Source organism: Paralichthys olivaceus, chromosome 21 (assembly GCF_024713975.1).
Source record: "Paralichthys olivaceus isolate ysfri-2021 chromosome 21, ASM2471397v2, whole genome shotgun sequence".
In the NCBI taxonomy this organism is placed as follows: domain Eukaryota; kingdom Metazoa; phylum Chordata; class Actinopteri; order Pleuronectiformes; family Paralichthyidae; genus Paralichthys; species Paralichthys olivaceus.
Genome location: NC_091113.1, coordinates 18,299,433 through 18,318,997, shown reverse-complemented (window position 1 = coordinate 18,318,997; position 19,565 = coordinate 18,299,433). Strand labels below are relative to the sequence as shown.

At 40.9% G+C, this 19,565-nt stretch overlaps 1 protein-coding gene across 5 annotated transcripts in view; it reads right to left on the bottom strand.

Annotated features, from left to right (window-relative positions):
• rbfox3a (RNA binding fox-1 homolog 3a) overlaps positions 1–19,565 on the bottom strand; it is a 530,829-nt gene that overhangs the window by 395,522 nt on the left and 115,742 nt on the right. For all 5 annotated transcript variants that reach the window (XM_069517547.1, XM_069517543.1, XM_069517539.1 and 2 more), the window contains exon 3: positions 5,839–5,896. The gene's annotated coding sequence lies outside the window, so the exon portion shown is untranslated. The remainder of the gene's footprint in view (positions 1–5,838; positions 5,897–19,565) is intronic.

Genomic DNA, 19,565 nt, shown 5'->3' with positions numbered 1-19,565 from the left:
TATCAAAATCAGCATTAATGTATTTCATCAAATAATTAATTACTTTAAAGGGATAGTTCACCCAAATATGAAAATTCATTCATTATCTACTCACCATTATGTTAGGGGTGGTTGAGGTGTTTGAGTCCCCAAAACACTTTTGGAGTCTCAGGGTTAATTAAATGTCCTCTGTTCTCCTCCTCCTACTTACTGCTGATCACGTCTCTCAAGACCTCGCGAACATTCCGAGAACTTGTGATAGCTGCAGTTACTGCAGCAGTAAGTAGGAGGAGGATAACATCGGACATTTAGGCTAAAAACATGGTGTAAATGATGCTGTTTAGCCCTGAAACTCTGTTTTGTGGAATCAAACACATCACCCACCCCTCCATCGGCATAATGGTGAGTAGATAAATGAATTGTTATTTTTGGGTGAGCTATCCCTTTAAGGTTTGACATATTTCTGTGTTCGTGCACTGTATTTACCTGCGTTTGCCATCATCACGTGTTAAGATCTGTTGCATGTTGGAGTTTTGCACCGTTGTTGCATCAGGTCACACATATGAGTACACACACACCCACACAGGCTCCACATCTCACCTTGTTCTCAACTCAGATAACTTCTTGTTTGGATGTTTTATTGCTTCTTCTCTTAACCTTTTTCTGATTGATTGTCTCTGTCTGTCCCTCTGTGTCACTGTTTATTGCTCAGGCTTTCTGTCCGTCTGCCTGCCTGCCTGTCTTTCCATTGCTCAGGTTGTCTTTCTGTCTGTCTGTCTGTCTGTCTGTCTGTCTGTCTTCTAGCTTTATCTACTTCAGGCTGCAACCATTGCAGACCATGCAACTATGCAACAATCAGAAACACAAGCAAAGATGATGCTCTTTCATGACAGCACAATTCTTTAAATGTTTAGATTAATGCTTGCAGCGCACACACACACACACACACACATCATCCAACAAAGGGGGGGGGGGGGGCTATCACAAACAAGCATATACTCACTGCCATGCTCTGATGGGGCCTTTCCATGTGAACGTTTACTCATACGATAGCTGCTGTAAAATAATACAGCCTCATCCAACAGAAATAATACACATAGACACAAACACTGATATGAATTCCATTAACTTGATTTACAGCTGATCTTTAGTAGTACAGAGCTTGTAGGAAGCTTTTTACTTTCTCATTTGAAGGAGCAAACAGGCCTCCTCTGTCTGTGGGTGGATAGGAAGACGGATAGTATGGGGCAGGCCCAGAACACCAGAGAACATCCTGTGTGTGTGTGTGTGACAGCAAACACACACTCCCACGCAAACATTTACTGAGACTGCTCTAATAAAGTCCAAAGAGCACATACATCTGCCAGAGCTAACACTTTATCTCACCACTACAACATGCATGATTTGTTTTCATCAAGATCCGCAAATTATTATCTGAGAAAAGGAAAGAAATGTGCTCACCTTTCTGCACGGACAGATCACATCATCAAAGTGTTTCACAAACAACAACAATAATAATAATAATACAAAAACAGCAATAAAACGATTAATAGGCAACAACAACAAAAAACTAATTGCAGACTTAAAGGGAGTAAAAGCACCACAATACAGGAATAAACTCAATGTGTCCTCAAAGACGGCATGATGGTACAGGTGCTGGATGTGATGTTCCCCAGCTTTACCTGCTGCATGGGGAACATCACAACCGGAACCCCCAAAGGATGTTTGCTCTCCCCACTACTCTTCTCCCTCTACACCAACGACTGCACCTCAGGAGACCCGTCTGTTATACTCCTGAATTTCTCCGACGACACAATGGTCATCAGGGACAGTGATGAGTCTGCGTACAGACGGGAGGTTGAACAGCTGGCCCTCTGGTGTGGTCAGAACAATCTGGAGCTCAACAAGCTCAACACTGTGGAGATGACAGGACTTCAGGAGGAGCCCCCCAACACTGTCCCCGTCACCATACTCAACAGCACTGTGTCTGCTGTGGAGACCTTCAGGTTTCTGGGATCCACAATCTCCCAGGACACTAAAGTGGGCCTCCAACATCGACACCATCACAAAAAAAGGCCCAGCAGAGGATGGACTTCCTGCACCAGCTCAAGAAGTTCAAGCTGCCGCAGGAGCTGTTGATCCAATTCTACACTGCCATCATCTAGTCTGTTCTCTGCACATCCATTACTGTCTGGTTTGGATTGGCCACCATACAGGACAGGATCAGAATACAACGGAAAGTCAGGTGTGCAGAAAAAAATTAATGGTACCAGCCTGCAATCCACCCAGGACTTGTACATCTCCAGAGTCAGGAAACGGGCAGGAAACATCACTGCAGACCCATCAAACCCTGGACACAACTCCTATAATAATCCAGTACCTATATATTCTATATTTATATATATATATATATAAGTTAAATGTTTATGCTTAACCTTGTTCTGCTTTGTTGTCCTTGTTTTTTGTTTATTTCTCTATTCCTGTATGTTGAGAGCAACGAGAAAACCAGAGTCAAATTCCTTGTATGTGTACACATACATGGCCAATGAAGCTGATTCTGATGATGCAGCTCTCTTCTTATGACAGATTAGGCAAAAAAGGAAAAGTGTCTGCAAGAAGATGCAGACACAGAAATTTTTATCTGAAAAATGTGCCTGAAACATTATTGGGCAGGTAATTAAAGTTTGTGACAGACCACTTCGCTCCCTAAACTCTGGACTCCTTGTAGTGCCTAGAGTTACTAAGAGTAGAATGGGTGGTAGAAATTTTAGTTACCAAACTCCTCTCCTGTGGAACCAGCTCCCACTCTCAGTGAGGGAGGCAGACACGGTCTCTACATTTAAGGCTAGACTTAAAACCTTCCTTTTTGATAAGGCTTTGAGCTCAACCCTGAACCATAGTCATCCATAGCTATGCTGCTATAGGCCTACACTGCTGGGGGATCACCCATCAGGCACCAGAAACCCGCACCTTCTATTTTCTTCTCTCTTCTTCACTCTCTGCCTGTTTTACTTTGTTATATCTTATTACATATCTCTAACTCCTTGGGTCTTTTCCTCCCCTCCTTGGTCCATACTGTGCAGCTCTCCGGAGCCCGTCCTGGCTCGGGTCCTGATGAGAGATGGACCTAGTGAGGTTGCTGGTCTTTCGCAGCGCTGACATGGAGGGTCACGCAACCACCAGCACTCTCACCTGAGGACCTCCCACCTCTGGAGCCATGGGTCCTACTACTTCACATGTTGGACCATGAGAGAGGCAGGAGTGCCCGGGGGGACCACCGCACCCTTGGAAGACCATGCAAACGTCCACGTGGAGATTCCCGGGCTGGATTCAAGCCCATGACCTGAGATTGTGACTCAACCCCCCCCCCCCCCCCCCTCCTTTATTTCCTTTTGTTCTTTCTCCATCACCTCAACCGGTCCTGGCAGAGGCCGCCCACACCGAGCCTGGTTCTGCTGGAGGTTTCTTCAACCTGGGAGTATTTCCTCCCCGCTGTTGCTCATGCTTGCTCGATGTGGAACAAGTTGGATTTTGTGTTTCTTAAGATCTTGGACTTTTGTGCAGCAGCCTGAGACAACTGTTTGTTGTGATACCGTGCTATATAAATACATTTGATTGATTGATTGATTGATTGATCGATTGATTGATCAACTGGTGTGCAGACACTTCTTGTCATCGAGATCTCTGTGTTTCAAGAGTCTCTTTTATGTCTGATGTAAAGTTTATTTAGGCTGAGAAATGCAACATTGTTTCCTTCTCATACATCCTATGGAGCAATACGGCCATCGGTAATGTAATTAAAACAGCTATAAACATGACGTTACATGGACTGATAAGAAACTGTTCTGGTTGGTTATTCTTCACCATCAGCACCATGGACCCATAGAGCAAAATCTTAGAAATAAACACATTTTGTCATTTGCAGAAAAAATATTGAGATAAATTAATGGAGGGATGACCTATACAGTAAACAAACTCTTATATCCATTATGTCCTTTGTAACACAGGTTCTCCAGGATGACAACATTTCTCATGAAGTGGCGTGTAACTCTTGTATATTTCTGTGTGTGGTGTAAGACAGAAGACAGATTTAGAGAGTACAATTAATGTTCAAAGAATGAATAAAGAACAGCTTGTCTGAAAGCCCTCCATGCTTATTTCCCTTTGATGCTCAGGCATATATGTATGTGGGCGCACGTACACACACACACACGCACACACACACGCACACACACACACACACACAAACACACACAGCCCACAGCCAGAACCCTAAAATTAATAGGGTCTGTTTCATTTTAGTGTTGTGACCTAAGGCTATATTCAAAACAATGATACAGGTTCCCTTTTCACTAATGAAGGAAAGGCTGTTCATTTCAAGGTGAGCCAAATAATAATAAAAAAAATAAAAAATGGGTGTTGAAAAATAAATTACTCTGAGAGCTGTTAAATTGTCATGGTCAGAGGCGTTCATGCAGGATTTCTTTCAGTGTTACTGGGGTTGTTTGGTGTTTGTATAATGACATGTCCGCAGTGTTGTTGCCCAATCTCACTTCATACTCTCACCTCTGTTGACTTTTTAAATTACCAAAAGTCTAAAGTAAAACAAATATGTTTTCTATAAGAACAATGAAGACGTGTTGATGATTTAACCATTTAAAAATATGTTGAAACTAAAAATATCAGTTAAATGGTCAGATTTTGTATTTGTTCCCACCAAAACATCTGATTTTGCTGGTTACAGTAAGATTGTGATCTGGTTTATTTCAGAAAAGTGGCACTTTTCCTAACAAAAACCAATGTGCTGTTGTCTAACCCTAACGCCAGAAAGAATTCAAACCACGGTTTCTGCTGTGACGTGCAATTTAAACTTGTCATCCACCCCAGCCACCTCATGGTAAAGGGAAACCTTCAGAAACTCAAAGGTTGTGAACAGTTACACTGCTGTCCCATAATATTTTAATCGCTCTGTTCTTTCTGTGATGTGACATGTAAATTTTCCCTGTTGTGGGATGAATAAAGTATATCTAATCTAATCTAAAAAATATTTCACCATATAATCTGATGCAAAACATCCAATTACAAGGCCATTACTCCACCCATGCATGACATCAATATTTGTGCTTAATACATTACAAACACAGAGGAAACATAACTGCCTCCTGAATTATTGGTGATTCACACCCAACTAGTTTTAAGCTACTTACACTTAAATGGAGGTATGTTGTTGAAGGATGTTTTTTGTCTTTGATTAAATAATCAAAAAGTACAGACATAATGATGTGACTTTGACTATTTAACCAAAATCACCATTGTTTGATTTGATGCATTAGTTGTTCCAAGCTGATGGTATATACAGTGAAGAAATGAGAACGTTTCCTCATGTTGTTGATTCAAATAATATCTGGTTCATGCTGAATGTGTAGCTCTTTATACTGGGAACCCCTGCAGGCCTCAGCCCCACTGCAGTTGTGAAGCAACACCTTAGGTGTGGAGGGAAATCTATTGGATCAATTCATAGCATGTTTCAAGAGGAGGATACTGTTAGTCAAGAATAAAATGGCTTACAGCAGCAGCAAGTTGTAAAAGCAGAGTTCAGACACATTCGTCAAATAACCTTCTTAGTAACCAACAACAACACTCTCTCTTGTCTCTCTATTGGAGAAGTCAAGAAGTTATTACACCAGTTACAGTTACACCGCTATTCAAGAACAATGTGAGAATTTCAACATACACTCAGCAAAAATGGGGAACGTGGTTCATTTTCACCCATGTGATCTCAGTCCAGGCTGAGACAAGATGGAGACAAGGAAGAGAAGAGAAAGAGTAACAGTAAAGTGGGAAATGTTGCTTACTTACTTTAGGATGTCGGAGAAGTGGGCGAGGCACCTGGATGTGTCCTCAGTTGTATGTCACACTGTGGAAACACACAAAGATCCAAATGTAAACAGATAGTTGGATAACAAGGCACAAATTGATCTTTCCCATCTGAGTCCTTTGTGGACACCTCTATTCTTCATGAAGATTTTGTGCATTCACTGTGTGTTTGTCTGCATTGTGTAGACATGCAATTGAGTGTCCCTGTAAACATAAGTTTGTCCTGATAACAGCAGCTTATTCCTTTCTCCTCCTTCTACTTCCCTTCAACAACATTTCAGTTCATCAGGCGATTATCTTCTGTTAGCAGACCTTTATTATTTCATAATAACCATAAACCTGCATTTGTGGTTCCCAGTGATTTTCCCTTCCACTATCGCTCATCTCCCCGACTGTTTCTTAATATATATACAGCTGGGCATCACAGCAGGAAGTTGGCTGCGATTATGTTTTTGCTCGATTGGTTTACAGAAGGCGGTACCTATAGGGAGCACTGCGACATTGTTACAACAAACGTTGCATGAGCAGCATATTAGCAGAGCAGCAGCAGCCTCGGTGTCCTCACAGGATGTTTAAACGGTCTATTTATCTGCAGTATAGTTTTGCCATCCACCAATTCACACACACATTCATACAGTGCATATCAGCAGCACCTCTATGTATCATACATCATTCATACACTGCCAGCACTCTGGGGCAATTAGGGGTTGAGTTCTCTCAACTGAACCCCTATAGTACTGTGTTCAGACACAATACTGAGTCACCCTGTGTACACAGCTGGAAATCTGTCCAGTCACACACAAGTGAGGCTTGTTCCCAACGATGTGCTTCATGATCTGTCTGAATTTATTGTGGCAATGGTGCTGTGCCCAGATATCAGGTAGTAACCTTGATCAAAATGAAAAGGATTGCTAATACTATAAAAAAAAACAATAAAAAATAAAATTAAGCTTGCATTTTCCTCTTCGAACTAAAATGCACTGTTACACTATAGGGGACTAGCTAGTTCCCATTGAGTTACCTGCAGAGTGTAAATCAACTCTTGATGAGAGTTGTTGCAGATATGTAATCCATCAAAAAGATAGCGGATGAAAGCAATGCTTTCTGGCAGCTCAGATCATGGATGTGTTCTGGTCTGCATCCACAGGGACAGTGAAACACTTAGAACTTTGTTCATAGTGATGATTATTGTGTTAACTTTAAGTTTCTCTCATATTGTGCGGAAAGTTACTGAAACCAATCATTTCCTGTTGGGAAAGAAATCCATCTAAAATAGCAAGCTTTGAAAAATGGCCAGCAGTAACATGCTATACATAATTTGCAATTAATTTGCTAAAATAATAAAACCACCATAACAGTTCCCAAATTTTAAATATATAATTTGCTGTTTTGTAAATGAAGTAAAAGTATGAGGTCTCATTGGGTAAGCCCTCCCCTTCTCTCCTCTCTTTGCCACCCATCTCTCTTCTCATCCCCATTTTCTCCGCTCACCCCAACCAGTCGAGTTCTGCAAAGAGGTTTCTTAAAGTCAATTAGGGAGTTTTTCTCTCTCCAAAGTGCAATTGGGTTTCTCTACAATTTTTAAGGTCTTACTAAGTAAAGTACCTTGAGTTACTGTATATTATGATTTGGTGCAATACATATAAAATTGAACTGAATTGAATAAAGTTTTAAGTTAAATGCAGCTGTATCATAGTTTCAGAAATCTGTTGCTATAAACAGCAGCTTTATTGTTCATAACACATAGCCCAGTATTCCTGGGAATTACAGTCACATTATCTGGTGATAAGGTGCAGGAATTCAAGATTTCTACATCATTTTTTAGACTGCCTGTCTCTCACGTGGATCAAAGAACAGGATACAATTCTTGGTTTTCATATTTTCACAGTGGCTCATACAAGTGTTCATACCATGCAAGAGAAGTTGCAGGTCAGATGAGCTGGAATCATAAATTGAATGAACAACATAGACCTTGTAAAACAGGACCCAGTGGATCAAATGAACAGTAACTTCACTCCATTGTGTCTGGCTCGGTGAAAAATTAAAACAAGGCTCAGACTAACATCTCTTAAGCTTACACATTATATATTTTTTTTCTTTGAATCATAGACAGACAGAAGTTAAAATGACAATGGATGGTTTGAATACAGAAGAATCATGTACCACGGCATAGTGCACTCATCAGCCTTTATCACATCCCTGATATAATGAAAATAAAAATCAGCTCATATGCATTAGCACATTCTTTTCAATCGTCAGGACAGCACAGCTCATTAACAAACAAAGCCATGCCGTGGTGTACATTGTGTCCTTTGGGTGCAGCTTCCACACATCTCGCCCACTGGCTCAGTATGATTTATTGAAATATTATCCCAACTAAATGAACAGACCAGGCTGGTCCTGTTCCCAGTCTGTGGCTGCCTGTGAATAACAAACACTGAGGGGAATCCATGCGGACCGCCACCACGACACAACTCTTATGGATATTAATATTTCCCTGTCACTGGTTATTTAGCATCCAGCATTCCAGCCCTCACTCCCAATGTTACTAAGAGAATCCATCCTGTCAGATTCACACTGTTGGGGTGGGGGAAACCATGTGTGTGCCTCTCTGTGTGTTGATGCTTGTGTATTGTGTATGTGTGTCAGTAGCAGGGGACTGTTTAATAAGGTAACACAAGTGTTAGAGAGAATGTTATCAGGGGCTGTAAGAGCCCCACTGAGGCATTTCAGAATTGCTGCACTTTGGAAACCACTTTGAGTGAAGCCACTTGTGACCTGGAAGTGAAAGCAATTCCTCATCTCTCCATCTCATCCATCCTTCCTCTGACTCTCTTCCCCTCTCCTACTTATCTTTCACTTCCTCCATGTGTGGTTCCACAACTTCCCTCTGACACATACACACAAACACAAAAAACTCACACAGCAACAGCCTCAGTCACGAACACTTTTGCTTTTTAAAAGACAATCTCTGAGTTTTTGGACACAGAGTGGTGTGTCCTGTTACTGTCTTTCCTGTGTGTACTGACAGTTCTACCTCAACTGGTAAACTTCTGTAGAGACAGATAGTGAGAGCTGGAGAGGGTGAAAGAGAGGCAGACAGAAAAAGACTTTTAATGGGGTCCTTCAAATTGAAAAGAATTCACCCCTGGATATGGGAATCCAATTCCTTCCAATCCAATGGGATTGGCATTGAGCATGGTAAATAAGGATGGATTGTTTGTCCGTTAGCCTGCTGTGGCATGAACCCACTGCTTAAATGTGAAGTGACAGATCCTCCGTCTGCACGCACACACACACATACACACACACACACATACACACCTACTTCTTTAAATCAGCTTCTTTCACCTCTGTCTCTCACATTCCTCAGTTTCTGTCTCGATCACACAGCGAAGACAACTACTCCTAATGAGGAAGCTAAAGTCACCTACACACACTTAGGACTACCCACCAAAAAGACACACACACACACACACACACAAACACACACAGAGTGGCTAAAAGCTATACAGGAGCTCCTGTATTATTGGGTTAGAAGTAACTTTGCTATCATGATGTAACTGATTGTAAGCTGACCTCGGGCCATTTCGACTATAATGATGATGAAAGGGGAGGGGGGGGCACATATAAAAGAGAGATCACAAGATGGGAATGAGGGCTAAGAGAAGAGTACAAGAAAAAGTTATGAAAGGGGAAGTATAGCATTGGAATGGAAAATTAATTTTAAAATAAGCAGAAGGTGGAAGAGATAGAAACACACACATGCTGCAGACTTATTCAAAAACTGATTGATTGATTAATTCATTTATACAATTTCAGAAATAGTAAAAACTGCCCCTCACATCACGGTTGCCTGTTTTGTTTGACCAACAGACCAATGTATCATTACAGTTGTGAATTAAACAGAGAAAAGCAGAAAATTGTTGTTGTTTCTTCTTGAAAAAGTATTCAATCAATTGGGGTTTTTTTTTGACGCCTGACTCGCTGACTGATAATTCCCGGTCTAACTTTTTCTACTAACACAAATAGGTTTTGTATTTAAGCTTGTCAATTTAGACAACAACAAAAAACCTTACAGGAACCCCAACTGTCCTGCACTCTTGTACCAAACAGAAGCTGACATCATTCATGGATACTTTTTTCAGAAACAATGATGAAACCTACAGTGAAAAGGGAGAGAGATGATGTATTGAATGGAGACATCCAACACAAACTTTCTACTTGAGTTGTCAAAGCTCCTGGCATAAACACAATGTAGTTGTTGGGTCATGCGATCATTGTGAATTCTGACTTGACTGGGTTGCTAAGGTAAACATCACTTCAATTTTCGACATAAATAATGAAAAATTACCTTTTTCTATTTTACCACTTTTCTTTTTGGGAAATGTTGGATAGAATGGTGGACAATTGAAAGTCTGAAAGTTTTTATTTTGTTTGCATTTTTGACTGCCTGAAAGGGTCTGACTCAAGTTAAATACAATTGACCGCAAAGGCTGCTTGTCTCACACACTCAACCTCCAGTTGATCTACAAAGAAAAGTTTGATGCTATGGATTAAAGGTCCAGTGTGTAAGATTTAGGTGAAAGGGAACTATTGGCAGAACTATAATGTAGAATAATCCTCATGATGTTTTTACTAGTTAATTTCATCTAAATTGTATGAATTGTAGTTTTCTTTATTCCAGAAAAGGCCCTTTATATTTAAATACTTTATATTTACATGGAGGGGGTCCCCTCTATGGAGGCCGACATGTTTTTTACATTAGTCCAGACTGGACAAATTAAACTCCTTTTGAGTTTTTATGACAATTTAAGGCTACCACATGTTCTTTTTCATGTTTGGAAGCAGAGGGTGAGGTGAGGGGTGTTCAGCTGCAACATGCAATTTCAACACTAAAATTCTACACACTGTACCTTTAAGGTAAAGCTGGTTATCCACTAAAAGGGTCAGTGGTTGAATCCCCGGCCTCTTCTTTGGCACTGAACCTCCAAGTTGCTCCTGATGGCTGTGCCGGCAATGTGGCTATAAATGGCTACCTGCTTCTGTGAGCACCACTTCTGCCCTCCTTAGCCTCATTGCTAAGCTAGCCATTCATCATGCCATGCCTTCTGATGAACTGCAGAGCAGACATCCATGATACAGTTGTCTGAGACTCCTCCGCCTGTCTTCAGCTCTCCTCCTGCTCAACACCGAACCACCATCTTGGGCCGAGGTAGTAGTTTTAAGAAGGTGGGACAGTTTCTCCAACTCATCTCTCTCTCTCTTCAGTACATCCACCAAAAACTAGATCTCCCCCTCTCAGAATCACTCACTGAAAATGGTGCTTGTCATCCCTTTGCCCCCCTCCCTCCACTATCAGTGCTCACAATCCATTGAAAAGCAGCCTCTGTGGCCCCCATCACAGGCAATGTCTTCATATTGTCACAGGATGCTGAAAGAAGCCGAGCCACAGAGTTGGGCGTTTAGGCAGAATCCTCATTCTACACATATGGCTCCAGTCCAACTGCTCAGCTCACTGTCTTGGCTTTGTTGACTATTTCCATGTTTGGAGCATTTTATACATTCTGCTGCACAAGACTGACAGTTTAGTTCCCACACACCCTCCTCGGAAACATCACCCCACCAACCTTACTGGCCATCAACTCTTTTACAGGAAAATGTATTGTATTGTTTACCCTGCTGAGTCTTCAACTTCTTTAAGTTGCTCTCCTGAAGTTCTGACCAAACATAGATACTGTCTTATGTCCCCCAGGTCCAAGCTCCTACCACAATAGTTCCGCCTACACAGGTACACTTTCTACCGGCCTCTGACCTGACAATGTAGCTTCCCCGCCAACATAATCTTTTAGCAGCTTGATTGATTGATTATTACTCTGTTAAAAGGCTCACTAATATATGCATACAAAACAAATGTACTGAATGAATGCAGTGCTACTGACTCCTCTCCAAGTCTCAACTATTCCAACTCAATACAGTAAGGCTGTGTACTAAAATGGTCTGATCTTTTACGAGATGATGCCATCAATGCCTATAATTCCAAATGTTACTCATAAACCTCATTTTAGGACTAGACCACAAGTGCAAAGTAGCTAAAAATATATTACTGCTCTTTCTACCAATATCCAACCACAGCCCATTATTATAAATCCAACTCCTGCTCATAACATCGATTTTATAATTTTGACCAAAACCTGGCTGGACAAAGCCTACAGTGCAAACACCCTGAAAGAATCAGCACGTCCTAATTACAATTTTATTAACTCTACCACGGAGAGCAGAAGCGGGGGAGGGATGGGAACCTTTTTTAAAGATCCATTTAATTACAAGAAAATGTCATTTGGCAATTATACCTCATTTGAATATTTCTGAGTCAATCTCAAATGCTCAAGATTCTTTATAGAGTGCCTGAGCTCTCAGTAGTTCAGTGAACTGTTATCTAAGCTTACAGAATCGGATTCACTAATAACAGCAGGCAACTTCAACATCAATATTGACATGCTCTTTTATTATTTATTAATAAATATTAAATGTTATTATTATTTAATTTTTTTTAAATTCCAAAACACTGCATATCTTAAACAACATTGCCACGGAAAACATAAGACAACCACCACTAAACAGAAATTACGCTTCAAAAATGATCGAATTGTCAAACTAATGAACGCAAATGGCATAAAAAACAACTTCAGAGTGATTAAAATATATATAAGGACATGCTCCACTCCTACAAAACACAATCTGTAAAGTCAGGCAATCCATCTTGGTCAGTATCATTAACGGAAATAAACACCAATGCACCTTATTTGCCACAGTAGAGACACTGACAAATCCTGCTCCACAAATAAGGCCTGATATTCTGTCAGCTGATATATGCACTAAATTTGCATCCTTTTTTTTTAAAGAAAATTCCATTCTGTTGCCCACAGAGTACCCAGAGAGGTCCATGTGATACAACCACAGCTGTGCCAGTTCAAGCACACACGGTTAAAGTGAAAGAGGTTCATCAATTACATCAGCGTCACTTGGATGTAGAGCGGAGCACACACAGCTCGACCGGCTACCTGTGTGTGTAGCTTCTATTTTCCTGGTCATGCATCCAGTCACTTTATTTTGCAGCAGGTAATCACAGGATGACAAGCTATAGGCTGCTCTGATTCAATGCACCACCAGGCTTCAGGGTTTAAAACTGAAAGGTGATAAATAAGAGAGAGCGAGAACATACAAAAAGAGGGGACGTGTGTGGGCTCTATACAAGTTTGGTCATGAGTACATGTTTCTCATGAATCATAGAATGGGACAGAAAAGGAGATGAGTTTTTGTTGTGGTTTGTTGTTTTGTTCTATCTACTGGGCTGTAAGGTGTGTGATATAGTAATGATGGCACACAGCGGGAATTGTTTAGGATTGGACTGATTAAGTAGTTGGAGCAGTTAGTTACCAATGGCATGTAAGAGAACACAAAATCCAGGAAATTACTGTACAGTAAGGAAAACTAAAAAAAGACAAATACAGAAGATACCAAAAATCAATAACTTTATATATATATTTATACAAAAGTAAAAATAATACACATCAGACAAAACTAAAAAGCAAACCAATAACACAAAATTGAGTAGACCTACTGTAACTGCTTTCATCCATCAAATTTGATTGTTAAAATTGTTCACAAACACGCACACACACACACACACACTTTGTGCAACCTACATATGGTGACTATCTCCACTAAACCACATGGCAGCAGAACTGGCAGGCCAGACTTCACGAACAATACCATCCCTCCTACCACTGTACTTATTGTATTGTACTCGAGGCCTCCCACTAGTGCTGCCCCCTCTATCTTCAGCTCTTACTGTATAGGTAAAATTATAGCACATTTATATAACTATGTTTGTGGATTTTGTTTACAATGATAATCCCCAAGGAAGGCATGCAGGGAGAAATGATGGTTTGTTATGGTTGAAAATAGCCAGGGCGTGGGTGTGTAGGCGGCGATAGTCAGCATTGGATCAGCAGGAGAAGCCGGTATACTCCACAGAGACAGAAGGGCTTTCTCCAACAGAAGGAGGATGAACAGAGGGAGGGAGGTGACTTCAAAAAAAGATGGGAGAGGAGAGAGGAGAGAGAAAGTATAGCGCAGATCGAAGGAGAATGTTGACGTTAATGTCTATGCAGCCCATCTAACACTGGTAACATCTGTGTGAGCCTTAAAGTAGCAGACGTTGTTTAGGGACTTTGGATAGGATCCAAAGAGAAGATAACACATTTAGTTGGGATCTAAATGAAGAAATGGAGAAGGTGTTAGAAAGTTGAGCAGTGTAACAACAGCAGGTTGACTAGATTAACAAACCACGCCATAGCAGAAAAACTCCAGTAGTGGAATATCAAAGAGACACATACAGTTTGATCAGTACACAAGAGAATTGGTGACTATGGGTAGACTGTTGATAATTAATTACATGAAAATGTGCTACGTTTCCTCAGGGTTGAGCAGTAGTGACATACATGATGACCTCTCACATCCTGGTGAATATCAGTCCTGCTCAGTCTTAGGTGTTGTCCAGGAAAAAGCTGCTCAAATGAAGCTCCGACAGGAATTGTAATACATTTTCAAATAAGGCTTCCGGGAGCCTGGCCACCAGCTATTCACAGACGCTGGAAGTATAAGAACCTTTACTTGTGAGTGCTGTGCTGGATGAACAGATTCCTCTGCTTCACGCTGCTGATGCTGGGAACCTGTGATGCAGTCAAGGATCCTCATCAGAGATGGGGAATGACATGGTGAGCAGCAGGTTAACCATGATAGCCTAAAGAGGCTGGCAGCCTGAAGTGGAGACAGGAGGCATAGACAGGCTAAAGCAGCTTAAACAGAGTGCACAATATGAGCTTTCCAAGTTGAATGCATAGGAGAGGTTCAGCTGAGCCATCAGCTAATATGGACTGACATAGAGATCAAATACTGTGATGTATTGGGTTGTGGCTGAGTTTGACTCATGTGTCCTGCCTGAACGACCGCTGTGCTCAGTTTAAGTAAAAGTAACCTCCATAACTATTAACAGCAAAATGTTGTGAATTTATAAAACTACATTTTTTACAGTGTTTATTTATAACCCTGCGTTTTAAGATGATTAATGGAGTGAGAAAAAGAAAATCCGATGTTCTCAGATGTTTCTGCTATAATAAATTAATTTCATTGAATCACTTTATATACTGTTATAACAGATTAGTCAACATCAGCTCATCAGGTTATGTGAGATCATTGTGTGTTACTCGAGGAAGTAAAGTCTGATAAAGAGTCTTCATTTACCACAACAATGCTATTTTGCTCGAGGTAACAAAAAAGAGAAGCTGTTTTTTCTTTGTCTCTTTTGGCAGCCATTAGCTTCTGTTTTATTGCAGTGTTGACAAATGTGGGAGTTCTTCATTGTTTTCTCAATATGATTTATTCAGCAGATCAGCTAACAAGACTGTGAATGCAGACATTGTTGTTTCTTAATTTCATCTATTCATCTTATCATAGTGGAGACCAGAAATGAACTAAAATCAAAGCCCAGACACTTTCAGCCCACACTTGAATATGAGAGAGGATACAGGAGAATAAATTATACAATATGTTTTTCACTTTCATCAAAACACTGAATGCAATTTAAAAAGTTGAAGGGGAAAATAATTCTCCACAGTAGGTGTCAAGTGTTCAGGTGTCAAATGATTATTAAATGGTCTGCATTAATAAAGCATATTCTTAATGGCCAATTAAAGTGGTGTACACCATTTTCTCTTATTCACACACACATTGATATTCCCTACTTTTGGTAGCTGTTTTGCATTATTGACACTGATGGACGGTGGCTATAAGAATTACTGTCTTGTCCAAGAACACAGGGATCACAATACTGACCTTACGAGTTGTCCTCGCCACTTACTGTCTTTTCCCGGTTGATCTCCAATGAGCAGAATCAAAAACGTGTTCACATTGACCTCAAGTGAGGCTTGAGCACCTGCCCTTTTACCTCCAACCAGAGAGAGTTCCCTTTTTTCTGGAATCATTTTTTTTAAAATGACTGATTGATTTCCTATTTGAGATAGACCTGCCGATTCATGCTGAAAAGACATTGACTACATCAAACAAAACAAATCCGGTGGAGAGATTGATGTCCAGACTGCATGCCCTCTCTCTCCCTCTCCTTGCCCGCCCTCCCTCCTGCTTGCAGCTGAATCTGCGGGTGAGCACTGCACTCAAAAGTTAGCGTGCGTAAGTAAACGATGAGTTTGAAGCAGGTATGTGGTCGAATAAACAAACAAATATACTCTATGCTCTTTTTCTGTGTAGCCTGTTAAGTGGGGTTGGTGCTGTTTTTCCCAGGGGCGGTTTGTAAAGGTAGTTCTAGGGCTGGACAACCTCACAGAAACTGACCTATGCATACAAGGTACAAATAGATTTTATATGGACTGCTGTTTGTAGCTAAACCCTTTAATGCCCCTTAAAGGTACAGTGTGTAGAATTTAGTGCTATCGAGTGTTGAAGTTGCATGTTGCAGCTGAACACCCCTCACCTCACTCTCTCCTTCCAAACATGTGGTAGCCTTTAATTGTCATAAAAACTCAAAAGGTGTTTAGTTTGTCCAGTCTGGACTAATGTAGAAAACATGGAGGCCTCCGAAGAGAGGACCCCCTCGATGTAAATATAAAGTATTTAAATATAAAGAGTCTTTTCTGGGGTAAAGAAAACTACAATTCATACAATTTAGATGAAACGAACTAGTGAAAACATCATGAGGATTATTCTACATACACTGGACCTTTAAATTACAACAATGAGTTGCATCTAAACCTAGATAATACGCACGCTTTTGTGGCATTTTAACAAAGGATGCTGAGTTTGTATTGTTTTACCCAGCAGTGTTGAGCAACTTCACCCAGTTTCCAGAAATGTCCAGAAAAAATGTAAACTGGGGCTTGCAGATGAGTTATCAGACAGTGTTGATCCAGAAACAAAGATGTAATGTCTGTCATGTGAGCAAAGAGTTGGGCTTCCAGCAGAAACAATTTTGTCAACATGTATCATATTTTCCACCCATTGTTCCTCTCTCCATTTTTCTCTGCTCCCCCCAACCGGTCGAGGCAGATGACCGCCCACATTGAGTCTGGTTCTAGAGGTTTCTCTCTGTTAATGAGGGAGTTTTTCCTCCACAGTCGTCAAAGTGCTGCTCATTGTGGGAACTGTTGGGTTTCTCTATATTAATACGATTTTAAGGTCTTGACCTTCTATGTTAAGTTTCTTGAGATAATGTATATTATGATTTGGCGCTATACAAATAAAAACGAATTGATTTTAATATCGTAGTTGATACTGACCAGCTACAGTATCACCTGATTTATGTTAATAAACTTGATAAGCTTATTTGATAAGATAATCTAAGGGAATTTCGCAACTATGTTAAGACAGAAACAGAGAATCCATTTCTCTCTGTCCTTACTTTTTCTCAGAGGAGAACACAGGACATGCGATTTACAAAGCAAACCTGCATTTGCAGAAAAGCAACAGACAAATCTTACTTCAAGATTTTTGTTTCATGTCAACAGATAGCATCTGAATTCAGAGCACGTTGAAGATGCCACCATTAACCTGTGTTTGTTCTAACTGCACAGCTGTACCGTCTCTAACATGTAGAACCGGGCAGAAAGGAGCAGCAAAAACAAACAAGCAAATGAGTACCCGCTGCTGCTGGAGTGGGGTTTGGCAGTCACAGGTTGGAAGTTCAGGCATGGCCACTGAATGATTGGAGCGATTATTGGAGTGGGCGAAGTGGGCTGGCTGCGTTTTGAAGAATGACCATCCAGCTCCCCTATTGAGGTGTCAGAGTGATTGATTGGCTCTGAGACTGAGCCCTAATGGCTTCATCAGCCACAGGCTGTAGTTCTGAAAAGTGCACACACACGCACACAAAATCATGTACATGCACAGACAGTGACTTGTATACCTCAGTTATCCTGCTCGCCCCGCCTGAAAACATGCTTCCTACACATCCTCCCTGACATCCAGCACTCTCTCCAAAATACAGTAATGAAACTAACTTGTCTCCATCTAACTTTATCGGTTGTTCTTCTTCTTTTACTCACTGCTCTCTCCCCATCCACACACCTTTACATAAAGTTTTTTTTCTCATTAACTTTGTTTGCTTCTTCCCCTGGTTAAAAACATACTCCATGTCACCCTTGTCCAAGATCATGCTCTCAAGCTTTCAACAAGCCAGTCTTGATTCCCTCTGGTTCATGTTTCTGATAATAATTGGTTATATTTAATATACAATGGCCATATTTAATTAGTTATTTGATATAAAACAGACTGACAAATGATTATAACTGTGCAGACAAGCTGAAAAAGGTGACTTCTGGGATATTTTGGCTTAATTTTTTGTAGTAGTGGAGACCATTTTTTCCATTTCTATACACAGTCATTGACCAACGCTGATGCCTCCAATCTTCCTTTGTTCTTTCTTAAATTCACTTAATCTGCCACTATCCATAGTTAGAGAATACAGAGAAACAGTGATCCCCAGCAATAAACCCTGGATTACCAGAGAGCTCAAGGACATCATCCACAGGATGAAAAGAGTCTTCTTTACTGGCACCGAAACAGAAAAACAAACGCGCCATCAAATCTGTCAAGTGGAAGTACAAAAACAAAGTGGAGGAAAAGTTAACACAGGGGAACCTCGGCTCAGCTTGGCAGGGCCCTGAAGAACATGGCTGCCATGAATACTGCTGTCACCACCCATAAAGCCATCCAGGTTCCAGGCATCCCTTCCCACTGATCTCACCTACTTCTACATCAGGTTTCTACTCTTTCATTGAGAGCGTCATCACATTCGCCATCGCCTGCTGGTTTCATTCCATCAGCCTTCAGAACAGGAACCGGTAACAAAGAACCGTCACAGTCTGCTATGACTAGCAGACATGGAGGTTAGCAAGTCAGATTCCTCTCGACCCAGCACACGCTCTCTTCTCAGCGTTTGAATGGCTCCCCTCAGAACACCTCTGCTGCCCTGGCTGCAGAACAACCTTTGTTCCCAGGGCTGTTCAACTCCTCAAGTCCTAACACCCCCCAACACCCCCCAACCCCACCCAAACACACACTAAAGTCGCATACTCTCTTTGCACCTCCCCCCCAAGGACAGAAATTCACTTACATACCCCCATCCCCACACAGACCCTCAAGCAACTGAACTTTTTCACACACAGCTACCATACAATTATATCACTCATTTGCTCAGATTTACTTTTCTGCTGCTATAGTTATCCATCTAATGCATATCTGCTGCATACATATTTTTTCATACGCTACAGTTATTCAGCTGCTGCTACCTGGTCCTGGAGATATATTCTTATTCCCTTTAACTGTACAAAATCTATGCCTGTATTACTTACCTCAATGCACTCCAATCACTTTCATTATTCAGTATTTATCTATGTTTTTACAATTAGTTTTCACAGCCATTATCCTGTTCATCGTCCTTTTACCGTCATATACACTTCTCTTACTTTATAATTCAGCATACTGCACTGATTTTGAACTGTCTGTGGACATTGCACTGATGTCTTCGTTGTTTTCTTTCTTGTTTCTACTGTGTTTTAACATGCTCTATATGAGAAAATACAAACAATGAAATGGCGTTGGTCATTTCTTCAAATAATTTGTTTCCTGAT